The sequence below is a fragment of the Octopus sinensis genome, linkage group LG4 (genome assembly GCF_006345805.1).
Source record: "Octopus sinensis linkage group LG4, ASM634580v1, whole genome shotgun sequence".
NCBI classification, from domain to species: Eukaryota; Metazoa; Mollusca; class Cephalopoda; order Octopoda; family Octopodidae; genus Octopus; species Octopus sinensis.
The window spans coordinates 154,968,550-154,986,049 of NC_043000.1; the positions used below are offsets into that span (position 1 = coordinate 154,968,550).

The following is a 17,500-nucleotide window of genomic DNA, read 5'->3' on the forward strand; positions in this document are numbered from 1 at the left end:
ATTCTCAGTCAGGGAGCACAAATTTGAGAATGGTGAGTTCCATTAGGCTAACGTGCCTTGGTTGATAACACAACCCAATGATTTATGGAAGTCAGCTCTATTTGAGTAGAGTTATGACTACGTTTCGGCAGAGATTATCACGTCTTTTCCCAGCATAGCATATTTAGGTTCCATTATTTTTCACTAGCAGTATCGCCCGGCGTTGCTCGGGTTTGTAAGGGAAATAACTATATAAGCATTTTTAGAGATGTAAAGTATAATAGCCATCCCAATATGGCTAACCACAAAGGGGGGGGGGGTGTTACTGTAGCTTTTTACGTTCTGAGATTTAATAATACATTTTTAGAGAGTTACTTCCCTTATATATGCCAAAAATGCATTAAAAACGGGAAAAATTGATGGTAAATTTGTTTTTAAATCGTAGACTCATCGTAGACGCGCGCTAATACCCAGAAAGGCTCGATATGAATCACGACTATAAAATACCCGGTTTTGGTTACACTGCACCGCAAAATGTGGGAGTAGCTAGGAATCTAAATCGTAGGAGACAGACAGCACACAACCTCACTTTTATATATAACGATGTACCTTTTTAAAATATTCGTGTGTGATTTGAGGAGAGTCATCAGAAGCTTCTACGTGGCCCCAGGATCTTCTGGAAAGAGTGGCTTCAAATCTCTCTCATATCACATCCAACAGTCTTATAAAAAGAGAAATACACATTGGTTAATATAGTTTTAGATATATTTTCTGAAAAAAAAAAAACTGGCTGGTCATGGCTAGAATGTCTGCGGGTCTTAGGTGTACTCGATTAGGAACTGACAAAACTAAGGACATAGTGGCTTCACCTAGAAATTTACATAGTAGCAGCGGTAGCAACAGCAGCATCTGTAGTAGTAGTACTCGTAGTAGTAGTAGTAGTAGTAGTAGTAGTAGTAGTAGTAGTGGTAAACGTTTCGAGTTTGACCTTCTTGACATCGCATATTTAGCACTACATTATTCAATATTGCCCTCCGTTGTCTTTACGTTCTGAGTTCAAATTCTGCCGAGGTCGACTTTGCCTTTCATACTTTCGGGGTCGAAAAATTAAGTACCAGTTGCGTACTGCGGTTGATCTAATCGACTGCCCCCACCCACCAAAAAAAAATTCGGGCCTTGTGCCTAGAGTAGAAAAGAATATTGCCTTCTGTTTTTTTTCAAGATGGCATTGTGTAAGTTGCGGAATATCTGTTTGCCATTTCTAGTAAGTCGAGGGAAACACATAGACAGTGTTTCTTTAGTTGTTTGTTGATGTTAGCAGCAATAGCTCAGCTACTAGTGGAGTTAGAATTAGTGATACTGGATGGTTGCTATATATGACAAAATGGTTGTGAGGTACAGAATTAATTTTCATTGACACTGATGGAAACTAAGTATAATGACTATATGTGAAGATAAGAATAAAACAAAGGGAATGATCATTAACAAGGCTTGTTAGTGTTATGTAGCTTCGGGTAAGATCTGATGGGGTAGACCCATGATCAACGATATTCCAGCTGAGGCCATCCATGCCTAGAAAAGTTTTGAAGAATCATGTTATCAGTGCTCGTATGATGAAAGATAAAACCAGGTAAGGCGTATGATTGAAGAAGTTGTTTAGAGAGTCTATGTTTCTCGAGCAATGTCTGGCTCAAAAGGGCCGGTTTCCCAGTTTCCTTGGCGTATAGGTTCCCCACCTGGACGGGATGCCAGTCTGTCGCAGGTGAGCTGCAAGATGCAGGAGGAAAGAGTGAGAGAAAGTTGTGGAGAAAGAGTCAGCAGAAGTTCGCCATTACATTCTGCCGGAGCCGCGTGGAGCTTAGGTGTTTCGTTCATAAACACAAACATCGCCAGGTCTGAGATTCGAACCCGCGGTCCCTCGACCGCGAGTCCGCTGCTCTAACCACTAGGCCATGTGCCTCCACTTACAGAGTCTATGTAAATCTGTTACTACTTCATGTGCATACATGTGGCTAGTATATGTAAATACATGTAGCAACCGCATGCCAATAATTGGCTCATGAAGATATAAAGCTGAAGTGTAAAGAAAAATAATAGTTTCATACAGAGTGAAGGTGATGAAACTTCATGATTGGAAACCTGTGAAGTTACGGCATTAATGTCTTTATTAAGGATAATAAAAAAATTACATCGTATGAGATTATTGCGTATTGTTCTCTAACACTCTCTGTAAAAATAGTTACGTATAGCATTCATGCGTTAGTCAAGAACTCTAAGTGACGTAAGTTAAGTGAAATCGTAAGAAACAGAAGTTTAGAAAATGTGGATGTCGTGAGTTTGTTGTTATAAAGCATCAGGGCAGGCCTCGTTTATGAGAACACGGATTTGTTTTGCTTACCCCGTCTAAATCCCAAATCTATTTACTACAAACAATGTCTTGCAAACCACACATCCTCTACCCTTCTTTCCTACACGGTAAAATAAAAATAAAGTTAAAAAAAGAAAGATTATTTCGAAATGCTACGAATGCAATTCACTATGAAGTCAGCTTCAGTCCACATAGACATACTAAATACATACTCAACGATGCAGGATCATAAAATGTATCAGTAGTACTACAGCACGATACTATGACACCTTTAAAAAAAACCTCTTTCTCTCTCATTCACACAAACATGCACACACACAGAGAGTCTCTCTCTGTCTCTCTCTCTCTCTCTTGACCGAGTTGTGCATGTTTACACATATATAGACCCAAACTCACACACACACACACACATACACTCTCTCTCTCTGTCTCTGTCCTCTTACATACAGACCCAAACTCGTACACACACACACACACACACACAAATAGCCGCAGCATCGACTATCATACATTTATTTCTTTACTACCCACAAGGGGCTAAAAACAGTGGGGACAAACAAGGACAGACAAACGGATTAAGTCCCCACTGCGTAACTGGTGCTTAATTTGTCGACCCCGAAAGGATGAAAGGCAAAAATCGACGTCGGCGGAATTTGAACTCACAACGTAACGGCAGACGAAATACGGCTACGCATTTCGCCCGGCGTGCTAACGTTTCTGCCAGCTCGCCGCCTGACTATCATACATATTGGCGGTGCATTACTCTTCACTCTTTTACTTGTTTCAGTCATTTGACTGCGGCCATGCTGGAGCACCGCCTTTTAATCGAGCAACTCGACCCCGGGACTTATTCTTTTGTAAGCCCAGTACTTATTCTATCGGTCTATTTTGCCGAACCGCTAAGTAATGGGGACATAACACACCAGCATCGGTTGTCAAGAAATGCTAGGGGACAAACACAGACACACAAACACACACACGCATATATATATATATACATATATACGACGGGCTTCTTTCAGTTTCCGTCTACCAAATCCACTCACAAGGCTTTGGTCGGCCCGAGGCTATAGAAGAAGACACTTGCCCAAGGTGCCACACAGTGGGACTGAACCCGGAACCATGTGGTTGGTAGACAAGCTACTTACCACACAGCCAGACGCTTGGAATACATCTCTTCTGTGGCTGTTAATGAAACCAAACAGACCCGACAGTAAACTGAACACTGTATAATAAGTTTTCCAGAATACATCACACATAACACACAATCATGATGTCCAATCTGATCTAATATAAAACAAAAGTCGAGCAGATCGAAGAGGTAAAAACAGACTATTCTCGTACGTTAGATTGGTTACTCCAGTCATTAATTCAAGTACAGTTGACTGAGCCTACCCAACAATAGTAATTTACGATAATTATTTTAAAATACTATTTCTTGATATTTAGGCATTAAATTTAATTGAAGATCAATTACATGCCAGAGTCATCCTCAAGAATAGAACGTACCAGTAATCAAGTATCCAGTAGCTTAGTAATACTGCAGTATCGAACATATCAAAGTTAATGACTTCTTAATTAGACACGGACGTTGAGGCAGTCATTCTTACCATTAAGACAGTGTTGTTGTTACAGTGAAGGTATTTCTATCAGGAATCAAAACCTACTTTCAAGTCAACATTTTCCCAAGAGTTCTCGTTTTGATCTGACACACTCCAATCGGCAAAGGAATGAAAAAGATTTCTTATCTCTCTTTTATTCTCTTTTACTTGTTTTTTCAGTCATTTGACTACGGCAATGCTGGAGCACCGTATTTAGTCGAGCAAATCGACCCCAGGACCTATTCTTTGTAAGCCTAGTACTTATTCTATCGGTGTCTTTTGCCGAACCGCTAATTACGGAGACGTAAACACACCAGCATCGGTTGTCAAGCGATGTTGGGGGGACAAGCATATACACATATATACGACGGACTCCTTTTCAATTTCCGTCTACCAAATCCACTCACAAGGTTATGGTCGTCCCGGGGCTATAGTAGAAGACACTTGGCCGAGGTGCCACGCAGTGGGACTGAAACCCGGAACTATGTGGTTGGTAAGCAAGCTACTTACCACACAGCCACTCCTAGAAAAATAAAACATGATATAGACCTCTTTCTCGCTCTCTCTCTCTCTCTCCATATATAATATATATATATATATATATACTAATATCAAAACAATACTCTGTAAAAGTTTGATGCGTTTTTAATTCCGAGTTACAAAGATATACATGTAGAAAAGCATGTATAGAATCTTCTATCCTATAATGAAACACGTTTAACATGTAATCAAAAATACAACAAATGCTATGTATACCTCATTTAAAATAAAACATGTATATACATACATTTGATAACTGTGAACGTGCAAATGTATGTCATGAGAACACTGTATAGATTAGAATCCCTTCTGTATATATATATAAATAAATGAAAGAATGGAGTTGAACGACGAATTAACAAAATTCCTTTATTTTATTTTCGACATATGTTTCGAAGGCTGCATATTTCTAATTTCGAAGGAATAAGGGGTGCATTATGCCGCCTTCTCATCAGGAAAAGTAAGGAACTTATGTCAGCATCAAGATGCACAAAATTTTTTAGATGCACAAAAAATTAGGAATATGCAGCCTTCGAAACATATGTCGAAAATAAAATAAAGGAATTTTGTTAATTCGTCGTTCAACTCCATTCTTTCATTTATTTGTATTAACACACAAATTTCCACACGATAGCACGTGATCTCTGCCCTAGGCATGTAGCTTCAACCGTGTTTTTTCTGACGTGAATTTGCTACCCAGGTATCGGTTAACCGAATTATCCATAATAAGATAATTCATTCAACTACTCAATTATTTATATATGTATATATATACACACATACATACATACACGAGAGCGGGTGCTGAAAAGTTCCTGACTTTAAGAATATCGCGAAAGGTCTCTAGCTGGAGGCCCAACGTTTTTTTACATGTTCTTTTACATGGCTTAGAAAAACTGAAGGACCGGTCCCATAAATGTGTGAACCTTAGAGGGGAATATGTTGAACAAGATCATGATTAACTGATCCTCCTCTATTTTCTTTTACCCAAAGCCAGGAACTTTTAAGCTCCACCCTTATATATATATATATATCATACATATAACTCTGAAACAACCGAGAACCGTGAAAGTAGTCCAAAGGCCGTTTTGTAATAATTACGAGTAATCATTATAAAAGACTCAATTTTATTCAACGAAAACTACTTCTTTTAAAATTTCAGGGCCACAGATTTACCAGAATCAAGGATATAATAATAGAGTCTAACATTGGCAGAAAGCCACACGTTCTTCTATTTTTATTTTAGTTAGAGTAGGGTGGGGTAAATCAACTTTTGTAGTTTACAGATATTTTATTGACTCTCGAAGGGTGTACGCCTGTGGCGAGATTTGATCGCATAAATGGAATGAAGGGTCTGTGATTATACTGTAAGGTATTTAACCCATTGATTTAACAATTCGTCTAACACACCACCTTACATTCTGAGAAATAATATCACAAGGCGCTCTTGATTTTGCCAAGACCATTAGGAACGTAAGCAGATCAAATTATTACAAACAGAAGACCAAGCGAAACCTTTCAACAGATACGGATCATAGAGAAACTGTCACTTCTCTGCAACTATAAACCGAATCCGGTTGAATATAAACATGCGTTCGGGAATATAAATGTGGTTGTCTATGTTTGTGACGGTAACTGAGATATAAATAAATAAATAGAAAGATAGCAACTAGCGTAAGAATAGAGAGAAAGATGGTAAAACAAATATAAACAAAGAATAGACATCAAAATGGAGGACACATTGAAGGAAATTAGAAGCTTATTAACAATGACATATTAAGCATTTAGTTTCTCTCCTAATACACGTAGATTCACAAATACAAACACACGCGCGTGGTTTTGAGCTAAAGGTAGAGCCTTTACGTTTTCGCTCAACAATTTAGAAACAACATCCAGAATAACCCTCAAATAAAACTGTTGCGCCTTAAAATAAGGAAGGAGAAATTGAAGATTTATAGTCTCTGGCAGGCAAATAGCTAAAATTGTATCGGTTGAATTACATTTGGATCTGAATAAATTTGGCGCTCGTCCTCCTTCTTAACAACAACAACAACAGCAACAGCAACAACAACATCAACAACAACAACATGCGGCATGAGCTAAACGCTAAACTGAAGCTGAAAACCCGGTCTGGCATTAGTGCAATGTCTCACCTACATACATATATATATATATTTCTTTATTTCCCACAAGGGGCTAAACACAGAGGGGACAAACAAGGACAGACAAAGGGATTAAGGTCGATTACATTGACCCCACTGCGTAACTGGTACTTTATTTACCGACCCCGAAAGGATGAAAGGCAAAGTCGACCTCGGCGGAATTTGAACTCTGAACGTAACGGCAGACGAAATACGGCTACGCATTTCGCCCGGCGTGCTAACGTTTCTGCCAGCTCGTTGCCTTACATACATATATACATATCAGTGTGAATAGAAGTGAATGTGTGTGTGTGCGCGTGTGTGTTTATGTGTGTGTATGTGTGTTTGTGTGTGTGTGTGTATGTGAGTGTGTAGGCATACATACTGGTATACACACATACAAGCTCACACATAATTGATGAAATAAACACCAAGAGATGCTTTGCTCCACGCAGAAACTACAGGAGCTACTTAATGATATTGCAAGCTTTCTGATAGTAACAAAAGCTATCGCAATGTTGGAAACCCTTCTGTACGGATATTCGACACCAGCGTTTCGTCCCTTAGCCCGTACGCTTCTTCTGAACTGCAGACCCATCCATTTGGCAATTTCTGTAAGAATCTCGTCACGCCTTCACTTGTATCATCCTACTCCAAATACTGTAGGACATCCGGCCAAAATACGATTCGGATGCGAAGAAGAGCACTTATGAACAAAATTTAGTGAATTATAAATGGAAGACGATCTAATCCAGTGCTTCTCAACCATTTTTTTTTACCCATGGACCCCTTTTATCACTATTTTACTCAGATGGACCATCTTATTTTCTTGTGGCTCCTCCAGGTCTTCTAATATGAAGCTCTTAAACTACTACGTTTGTGACGTCGTCGGGTGGAAAAGAACCGATCTGCAGCCTTATAATTCCAAGAAATCATTGATGGACTTTGTTGTTAGGGTTTGTAATGGAGGATATGTCAGAGGTCGATGTTTAAAAAATCTTATTATAATTTTACAATTATATATTATTAGTAATTGTATAAAGCAAGAAGTTAAAAAACCTTGTATATAGTGGAAGTATAACCAATTTATTGCAGATAAATTTTAACAACAGTATCTTATATAACCCCAGGGGTTATATAGACACCAAAGGGTCATATGTGCTCTGGCTGAAAACCATCGATTAACGTAATGTTATGCAGCATGCGCCAAATCTAAACTTTTTTTAACACTCTTTCAGACAAATCGATAAAATCAATATGGTATATTTCAATTTGACACCGTAAGTGCAAAGCCTTGTTGTGCTCATGGATCTATCCACTAACCAAAGCGACTCGAAGATTGTAAAATTCTTGAACGTGGCTGGGCCCTTCTTGTTCAAAGTAGTGGATCAGCTGAAGACCTCTGATGAGCGGTGTCATCCGTTGTCAAGAGGAAAAAGTCTTATGAGCAATTAGACATTGTCAAAATGACCAAGTTCGTTTGATAAATCTAGAACATCGTCAACCTAAACTCTTAGCCTAAGAGATCGATGTGAGCCATGGCCAAGCAATCCACGGTGGCCCAGTTAATTAAACAGCTGTGTAGTGCACGAGGATATCAAGTACAATTCCTAATTGACGAGATGAGTGCATTTTATGCACACCGAGGTACAGAAAGAGTGATCATATGTGATGCCAAACCTCTCGTGACCCTTCAGGTCTTCTAATGTGACGTTGTCGTGTTGCAGGTAATCGACCTACAGCCTCACAACCCCAAGGACTCGGTGGAGTCTGCTATTGTGGTTCGTAATGGATGTTAGAGGGGGAAGTCACTTGGTATCGAGATGAACTCATTACCATCACAGTCTCAAGGCTATAATTGGGTCTGAGGAAGTTTTGTTGAATAGCCTCATATATCTATTTAAATCTTTGGGTCGTTTTCCTGAGATTATGTTTATATTTTTTGTCTGTTGGCATTCTTTTGCATTGTTTTCTTTCCAAATAGCGTATATATGACACACACACGCACATGCACACGCACACACACACACACCACACACACACACACACACACACACACACACACACACACACAGGTGAGGGAACAAATGAAAGAAGGGCACACAATACATGTATTGGGAGTTATATGTATGGATATTCGCAGCGGTTGATTAGCATCACGCTTGAAATTCTGAGTATCAGCGAATTCGAATCAAATTGTTTTGACCTATATATATATATGTGTGTGTGTGTGTGCGTGTGTGGTGTGTGTGTGTGTGTGTGTGCGTGTTTGTGTGTGTGTGTGTGCGTGTGCGTGTGCATGTGTGTGTGTGTGAGTGTTTGTGTGTGTGACTGTCTGTGTATGTGTGTGTGTCTGTGTTCGTCTGTATGTATGTGTGTACATATGGTGCCAATACCTAGCTTGTGATTATGACCTAACGGAAAAGTACAAAATAACACCTAATATTACTTTGTGTGACATGTCAATGCTGTCGGCTTCACGAATCTATATAAGCCAAGAAACGACACCCCACACTAGCATCTATAGTTTTTGGAAGACTAAGAAATATAAACTGGAACACGATGTACTGTGCCCGAATTTCCCGAGTCACAGAGTACATCTCGGATAACTGGTCTTAAAAACTGGAAAATACACGCAGAAAAATTAAAATGGCGAAGGTCTATACTAGAAGTTACCATTAGGGGACAGGCCCTGACGAGGTATTAAAAAGGATACGCTTATAAATTGAATAGGTATACGTATATAATTGTACAGATGTAAGAACTATATATATATATATATATATATATATATATATACATATGCGTATAAAATATACTTGTATATGAATTTATAAATATATCTTTACGTATATATATATATATAAATATATCTTTACGTATATATAATCTATATATATATATATATATATATATATATATATATATATATATATATACATATAGATATATATAGATATATATACATACATAGAGAAAGAGAGAGACAAAGAAAGACAGAGAGTGAGAAAGAGATAGATTCTTCGCAGTCATTGACAAGAGAAATAAAGACACACACGCACATGCATACACGCACATGCATACACGCACATGCATACACGCAAATAAAAAAAAAGGTCAACGAACAAAAAAAAAATTGGAATGTGTGAAGGAAGTGAGGAATAAAGGGATGTATCAGTTATCTTGTATAATGAAACAACTGGAGAATATAGATTTAACGTAGAACGTCAATAAAATATACGAAGCAATTTTTGAAGAAAAAAATCTTGAGCGTGTTTGTGTGAGTCAATGCGTATGAACGTCTGTCTGTCTGTCTCTCTGTCTTTCTCTCTCTCTCTCTATATATATATATATATGTATGTATGTATATATATATATCTGTGTGTCTGTCTATGTGTGTAAAGCTGTATTAGTATCTGTGTAGGTGTCGATGTCTGCTTCTTATTGTCGGCATGGGTTTTATTGAAATTAAGATGTTTCTTAACGGTTGCGTATAATTTTTTTTCATAGTATATGTATTTTTTGTGGTAGTTCGTTCACTTGTTATTGATTCCGGGGTGCAGTGCTACGGAAAGAAAGCGTTCACAAACATACAGTATTTACTGTCTGCCTTTCTGTGTCAATATATATATATATATATATATATATGTGTGTGTGTATATATATATATATATATGTATATATTATATGTAAAAATTGGTGTGTTTATATATATTATATGTATATATATATATGTGTGTGTGTATATATATATATATGTATATATATATGTGTGTATATAATATATATGTATATATATATGTGTGTGTTATATATATATGTATCTATATATATATAGGTGTGGTGTATATAATTATATATGTATATATATAATTATATAATATATATATATGTATGTGTGTTATATATATATAATGTATTATCTATATTATATATTATATCTATATATATATGTACATATGTATAATATATAATATATGTATATATATCTATATATATATAATATATAAATGTATGTGTGTATATATATATATATGTATATATATATGTATATATATATATTGTATATATATATGTGTGTATATATATATATGTATATATATATGTGTGTGTGTATATATATATATGTATATATATATATATATGTGTGTGTATATATATATATATGTATATATATATAATATATATATATATATATGTATGTGTGTATATATATATATATGTAATATATATATATTATATATATATATTATATATAGTACATATGTATATATATATATAATGTATATATATATATATATAATAATATATTATGTATGTGTGTATATATATATATATGTATATATATAGTATATATTATATATATCAATGAACATTTATAGATAGGTATGTATTTATGTGGGTGTGTTCGTGTGTCTACAAAAATGCACCATATTACACACACACGCCCTCCCGCACGCACACAAGCACACGCACATACATACTTACCAATACATACTTACATGTACATATGGGATAATACATTTTTCATTTATATATCAATGCAATGTATAGATATGCGTATATGCACTCACACACAAACACACATATATACACATACACATGTTTGTGTTTGTGTGTGTATATACATGTACACACATATATATACATATATGTGTATGTATGTATATGTGACTTAAAAACGAAGGGTTTCGTGCAAGACATTTCAAAACTACACATGTAGATAAAGTTAGGACCCAATACTGAAATACTGAAACAGTTTAGGGTTAAAGGGTGCACAGCGTTTGAATTCCTTGGGGGGAAAAAACAAGCAAAACGAAACATAGAGATCTACAAGGTGCAGAAGTGGATCTGTGCAAAGAACACTTGAGATATCAGATAATCTCCTAACACAGCAAGAGATGCAGATGCGGCTAAGAGTAGCTTTGTCCAACTTAGTATTTCCCTAACCAGTAGTGTAGGGCCGGGAAGCAAGTTGAAATACACATGTAATCACACAAATAGCGGTGCCCCAGAAAAGCCCCAGTCCCTGGGTAAAAGTACGTGTCTGTGAGTGTGTGTGTTTATGTATACATGTATATGTACGAGAGAGTGCTGAAATGTTCCTGTCTTTGGATCAAAGAAAATACAGGAGGATCAGTTAATTATGATTTTATTCAACACATTCCTCTCTCAGATTCACACATTTATTGCAGTTTTTCTAAGCCCTGTTCAAAAACTCGGAAAGTTGGGCTTCTAGCCAGGTCTTTCGAGATACCCTTAAAGCCAGGAGCTTTTCACCACCCTCCTCGTATGTATGTATGTATGTAAGATTTACATAAAAGTAACAAGCTAGACGGTCCTTAAAGTGCGGGAGATTTTTGTAGTTGTCAGGTGTGAACTATTTGTGGTATTACTTACCTTTGGATAACAACGAAGCACAAAACTTTAAACAACGACAATAACAATAATAATAATAATAATAATAATAATAATAATAATAATAATAATAATAATAATAATAATAATAATACCAACTAGTATAAATAATTGCAACGGTAATCCAGCGTAATGTTAATTAGAAGTAGGAATTATTATTATATGTGTATAATTGGTTTTGTCATTGTAGAAATTGGTTTATAATTCGCTTATCAGTTCGAAACGATTTGATTGTTGTCGTTTTTGAGGTTATTTTATGTCAGTTACGATACCGGCTCGGTGTGTAAATGAAGAGGACATGAGGCCTGGTCAAGGAAACGACCACGGACGGAGACGGAGACGGCGGCGGCGGTGGCGGTGTCGACGGAGACTGCTCTTAAAGAGGAGAAATATTTGGTTTGTGAAGTAAACAACTAGCAACGGGTCATTTCACCTTCGTCACAGCTGACGCCACCACCGTCGCCACCGCCTGCCGCCCTTACCATTTACTGTCGTCACAACCACCACCACCACCACCACTACCACTACCACTACCACCACCGTTACCACCATGACAAATAACGAATTGCAACAATCACAACAGTAATACCTATGGTCCTATTCTAACAACACATCTACAATCATCACCATCACCGAGTGAACACAGCCGCTGTCTGCGCCACCACAACCACCACCACCACAACCACCACCACAACCACCACCACGACTACCACCACCACGACTACCACCACCACCACCGTTACCACCATGACAAATAACGAATTGCAACAATCACAACAGTAATACCTATGGTCCTATTCTAACAACACATCTACAATCATCACCATCACCGAGTGAACACAGCCGCTGTCTGCGCCACCACAACCACCACCACCACCACTACCACTACCACTACCACTACCACTACCACTACCACTACCACTACCACTACCACTACCACTACCACTACCACTACCACTACCACTACCACTACCACTACCACTACCACTACCACTACCACTACCACTACCACTACCACTACCACTACCACTACCACTACCACTACCACTACCACTACCACTACCACTACCACTACCACTACCACTACCACTACCACTACCACTACCACTACCACTACCACTGCCACTACCACTACCACTACCACTACCACTACCACTACCACTACCACTACCACTACCACTACCACTACCACTACCACTACCACTACCACTACCACTACCACTACCACCACCGTTACCACCATGACAAATAACGAATTGCAACAATCACAACAGTAATACCTATGGTCCTATTCTAACAACACATCTACAATCATCACCATCACCGAGTGAACACAGCCGCTGTCTGCGCCACCACAACCACCACCACCACCACTATCACAGCTATTACCACCACGGCTACTGGCACTACTACTACTATTTCTGTCAAACAGCTGCTACTACCTCGACGGTCACACAAACAACTACTGCCACCTGTTGTCTGAGTCTTTATCAAATCCGCCATTTTATTCTTTCACTATAGTCGTGAAATAAAATCACCCAGTTCAGCAGCAGCAGCACTAGCGGCAACAACAGCAGCAGCAACAACAATAAAAGCGACAAACAACAGCAGTAAATGCTGCTGCTGTTTTCAATCGCTGCATTGGCTGCAGCTGCTGCCATTGTTGTTGGTGATATTAGCGCAGTAATAGCATGTAACCAGAACGGTGATAGGATGTGAAGTGTGAACGTAGGTACAAAGGCAAAGCGAGAAAAACCACCTTGACAAAAGCAACAGAGGGATCGTAACAAAGATAAAACTGTGAAAACAACAATAAACAAGAGAAGCATCTCTGTAAAGCAAAAAAAAAAAAGATAAAAATTATGACTGCGACGTGACTCAAACAAGAATTGAATTCACAACTGTTAGGCGCAATGGAGATACAAGAAACTAATGATGATTGATGAAAATGATGACGACGACGATGATGTTGATATGATGACGACGACAGTGAAAAAGCCGAAAACATCGTTGAGAAAGACGAAGTAACAACAACGCGGAAAAAAATTTTTTTCTTGCCTCTTTAAGAGTGATTTTTTTCCCTTTTTTTTTGTTATCCTTCATTTGGTATTCGGTAAATTTTTACAAATAAACCTACACACATACGGAAACACACACATATATAATATAATTATAATATAATATAATATAATATAATATAATATAATATATATATATATATATATATATATAAATTTATATGCATGCAGGGTGGGCCAAAAGTAGGTTTACAGTTATTCAACTATCTCTTTCGCATTCATATACTCTTTTACTTGTTTCAGTCATTTGACTGTGGCCATGCTGGAGCACCGCCTTTAGTCGAGAAAATCGACCCCAGGACTTATTCTTTGTAAGCCTAGTACTTATTCTATCGGTCTCTTTTGCTGAACCGCTAAGTTACGGTGACGTAAACACACCAGCATCGGTTGTCAAGTGATGTTGGGGGGACAAACACAGACACACAAACGTATACACACACATATATATATACATATACATATATACGACGGGCTTCTTTCAGTTTCCGTCTACCAAATTCACTCACAAGGCTTTGGTCGGCCCGGGGCTATAGTAGAAGACACTAGCTCAAGGTGGCACGCAGTGGGACTAAACCCAGAACCATGTGGTTGGTAAACAAGCTACTCACCACAGAGCCACTCCTACGCCTGTACTCCTATTAACTCTTTAGATCTTAATTATTAAAAAAAATATGAAAACATTACTCTATGCTAATTTAGTTAATTTGTCAATCTCCCTTTTCAGTTTGTAAGATAAGAAATTCAAATGTAATAAAATGCTTCAAAAGAAAATTAAAGTGCCTATGTGATAACTTTTGGTTTACTATATATATATATATATATATATATATACATACATATATAAATAGATAGACAGATGCATGTCCATGATATATATATATATATATTATATATATATATATATATATATATATATATATAATATATATATATATATATATATATACAAACGTACATACACATACGCAAACACACTCGCACTCACAGATATATGTATCCAACTGTTGCCGTTTTTCAGCGAAAAGACCCATTCGGCTGTTGCTATACTATTGTGTAATACTTGTGATTGCACGTATTTCCGCGTGCTTGTGTAATAACTATGCACAAAGAAAGCATTCAGCTTACACAAACATACAAATTGTCCTACAAGTGCACACACAGACTAGCACTCACGCGCGTGCGCACGCTCACACACACACACACATGTATACCAAGTGTTAATTTCTTAAACATTACTGTTCTTCAGACATGTTAATAACAGCCCTTATAAAAAGTCAAAAACGAAGATGGCGGATGTGTTAGTGTGTATTAGTATTAGTGAGTGTGTGTATACTGACACAAGAACCCCACTAAACCCCAACACCTATAGTTAGGAATATAGCAGCAAACTTTTGAAGAACCCCTGCTGATCCCAAGAGAGGGAAATCGCCTCTTACTATTTAGAAGTTCAAACTAAGCGTGCCTTCATTGAAAAGTTTACAAGAACACTCCCAAATCTGTATGTAATGTTATCTGGTTTATTATTCCCAAATATTTTATAAGAAGCCACAAACATTGTTAGAAACTATTAATCTTTTGTAAGGCACTAAATTGTGATCATATCACCAACTTTTAAACTAACATGATATTAACGTTAGCTGTTCTTGCTTAGATAACATCGTTTCCCAAATTACATACCATATATGCATATGGTGGTTATTTTACTGGGTGTGCTGCCACACCTAATGCCACCAAATTTCAAGCAGGAGTGTAAGTGTAACAAAAGTTCCATTAAGAATTGTCATTAAATTAATGAGTAAGGTTAATATTTATAATGAATTTGCCATTTTCAATGGGTGTGCAGTGCGCACCTAGCACACCCGGAACATACGCCCCTGAATAGATACATTTGCTGAGCGAACCCCCAGCAATCCATCTGCAAAAGCCAAAATTGAGCTTCTTAACCGCTGATAGTTTCTTTTCTTTAAAAGTCTGTAGAGTATGGAGCTACACTCCCTCCACTAGATAGTGTCCAGAGGAACTGTATGGGCGTATTGCCAACGATATCAAGGATATGTAACCACATGCCTTTAGGTCCTGTTTCTTTTGGAAGCCTGCCCACCAATGACATCATTATAATTTTGAGGTCCATCGATTACGTAATTTCAGAATCTTCCAGTATGTAAAGCTGCATATTCAGAAGTAACCCGAAGTGTCCCTCAACAGAAAATTCGAAGTAATTTCAAAATTTCTGAGTTACTAATAGTTACTAATAGTTACTAAGAGTAATAGGCGCAGGAGTGGCTGTGTGGTAAGTAGCTTGCTAACCAACCACATGGTTCCGGGTTCAGTCCCACTGCGTGGCATCTTGGGCAAGTGTCTTCTGCTATAGCCCCGGGCCGACCAATGCCTTGTGAGTGGATTTGGTAGACGGAAACTGAAAGAAGCCTGTCGTATATATGTATATATATATATATGTATGTGTGTGTGTGTGTGTTTGTGTGTGTGTGTTTGCCCCCCTAGCATTGCTTGACAACCGATGCTGGTGTGCTTATGTCCCCGTCACTGAGCGGTTCGGCAAAAAGAGACCGATAGAATAAGTACTGGGCTTACAAAGAATAAGTCCCGGGGTCGATTTGCTCGACTAAATGCGGTGCTCCAGCATGGCCGCAGTCAAATGACTGAAACAAGTAAAAGAGTAAAAGAGTAAAGAGTACTATCGGTCAATCGATCGAAACTGACGGACAATAATGCCAGGGAAATTGTTATTATTGTCGGGAATTACTTAGTTTTGATAAAAGTAATAGTCAGTCAAGTTACTATTTTTGCATTTTAGTAATTCTTTACAACTCAATAACTTTACTGTATTATGCAAACATGTGCAAAAGTTTCACTGGGTGAGCCACCTTCTCTAGAGGAAACCTAGTTTACCATCAAGCAAGAAAGAACTACATTCAAGAATTGCTAGCGGGTAGGGTTTCTCTAATCGTGGATGTATGATTGATTAGACATGTACTTTCGTGTCTCGGAAACTGAGTAATGATGGCCACGTCAGTTTTTAACTGCTTGCCACTGATGGATACATACATACATACATCATCACGTGACCGACCAGACCATCAGATGTTGCTACACATCGCTGGTCACAATGCGTTCGCATTGTTTTAGCCTTCGAACGACGCCACCCCGCTGGCTAAGCGAGCAGGCCAACAGAAGAAAGAGTGGGAGAAAGAGTGGTGAAAGGGTACAGCAGGGATCACCTCCCCCCTGAGGAGCCTCGTGGAGCTTTTTAGGTGTTTTCGCTCAATAAACACACACAACGCCCGGTCTGGGAATCGAAACCGCGAGTTTGCTGCCCTAACCACTGGGCCATTGCGCCTCCACACATACATACAC

The 17,500-nt window shown here is 37.9% G+C and overlaps 1 protein-coding gene across 10 annotated transcripts in view; it reads right to left on the reverse strand.

Moving 5' to 3' along the window:
- LOC115210354 (potassium voltage-gated channel protein Shaw) overlaps positions 1-17,500 on the reverse strand; it is a 505,184-nt gene that overhangs the window by 266,186 nt on the left and 221,498 nt on the right. The window contains exon 1 of one of the 10 annotated variants that reach the window (XM_029778899.2): positions 12,147-12,523. The exons of the other annotated variants lie outside the window; for them this stretch is intronic. The gene's annotated coding sequence lies outside the window, so the exon portion shown is untranslated. Of the gene's footprint in view, positions 1-12,146; positions 12,524-17,500 lie in introns of those variants that run through there. 10 annotated transcript variants of the gene reach the window in all.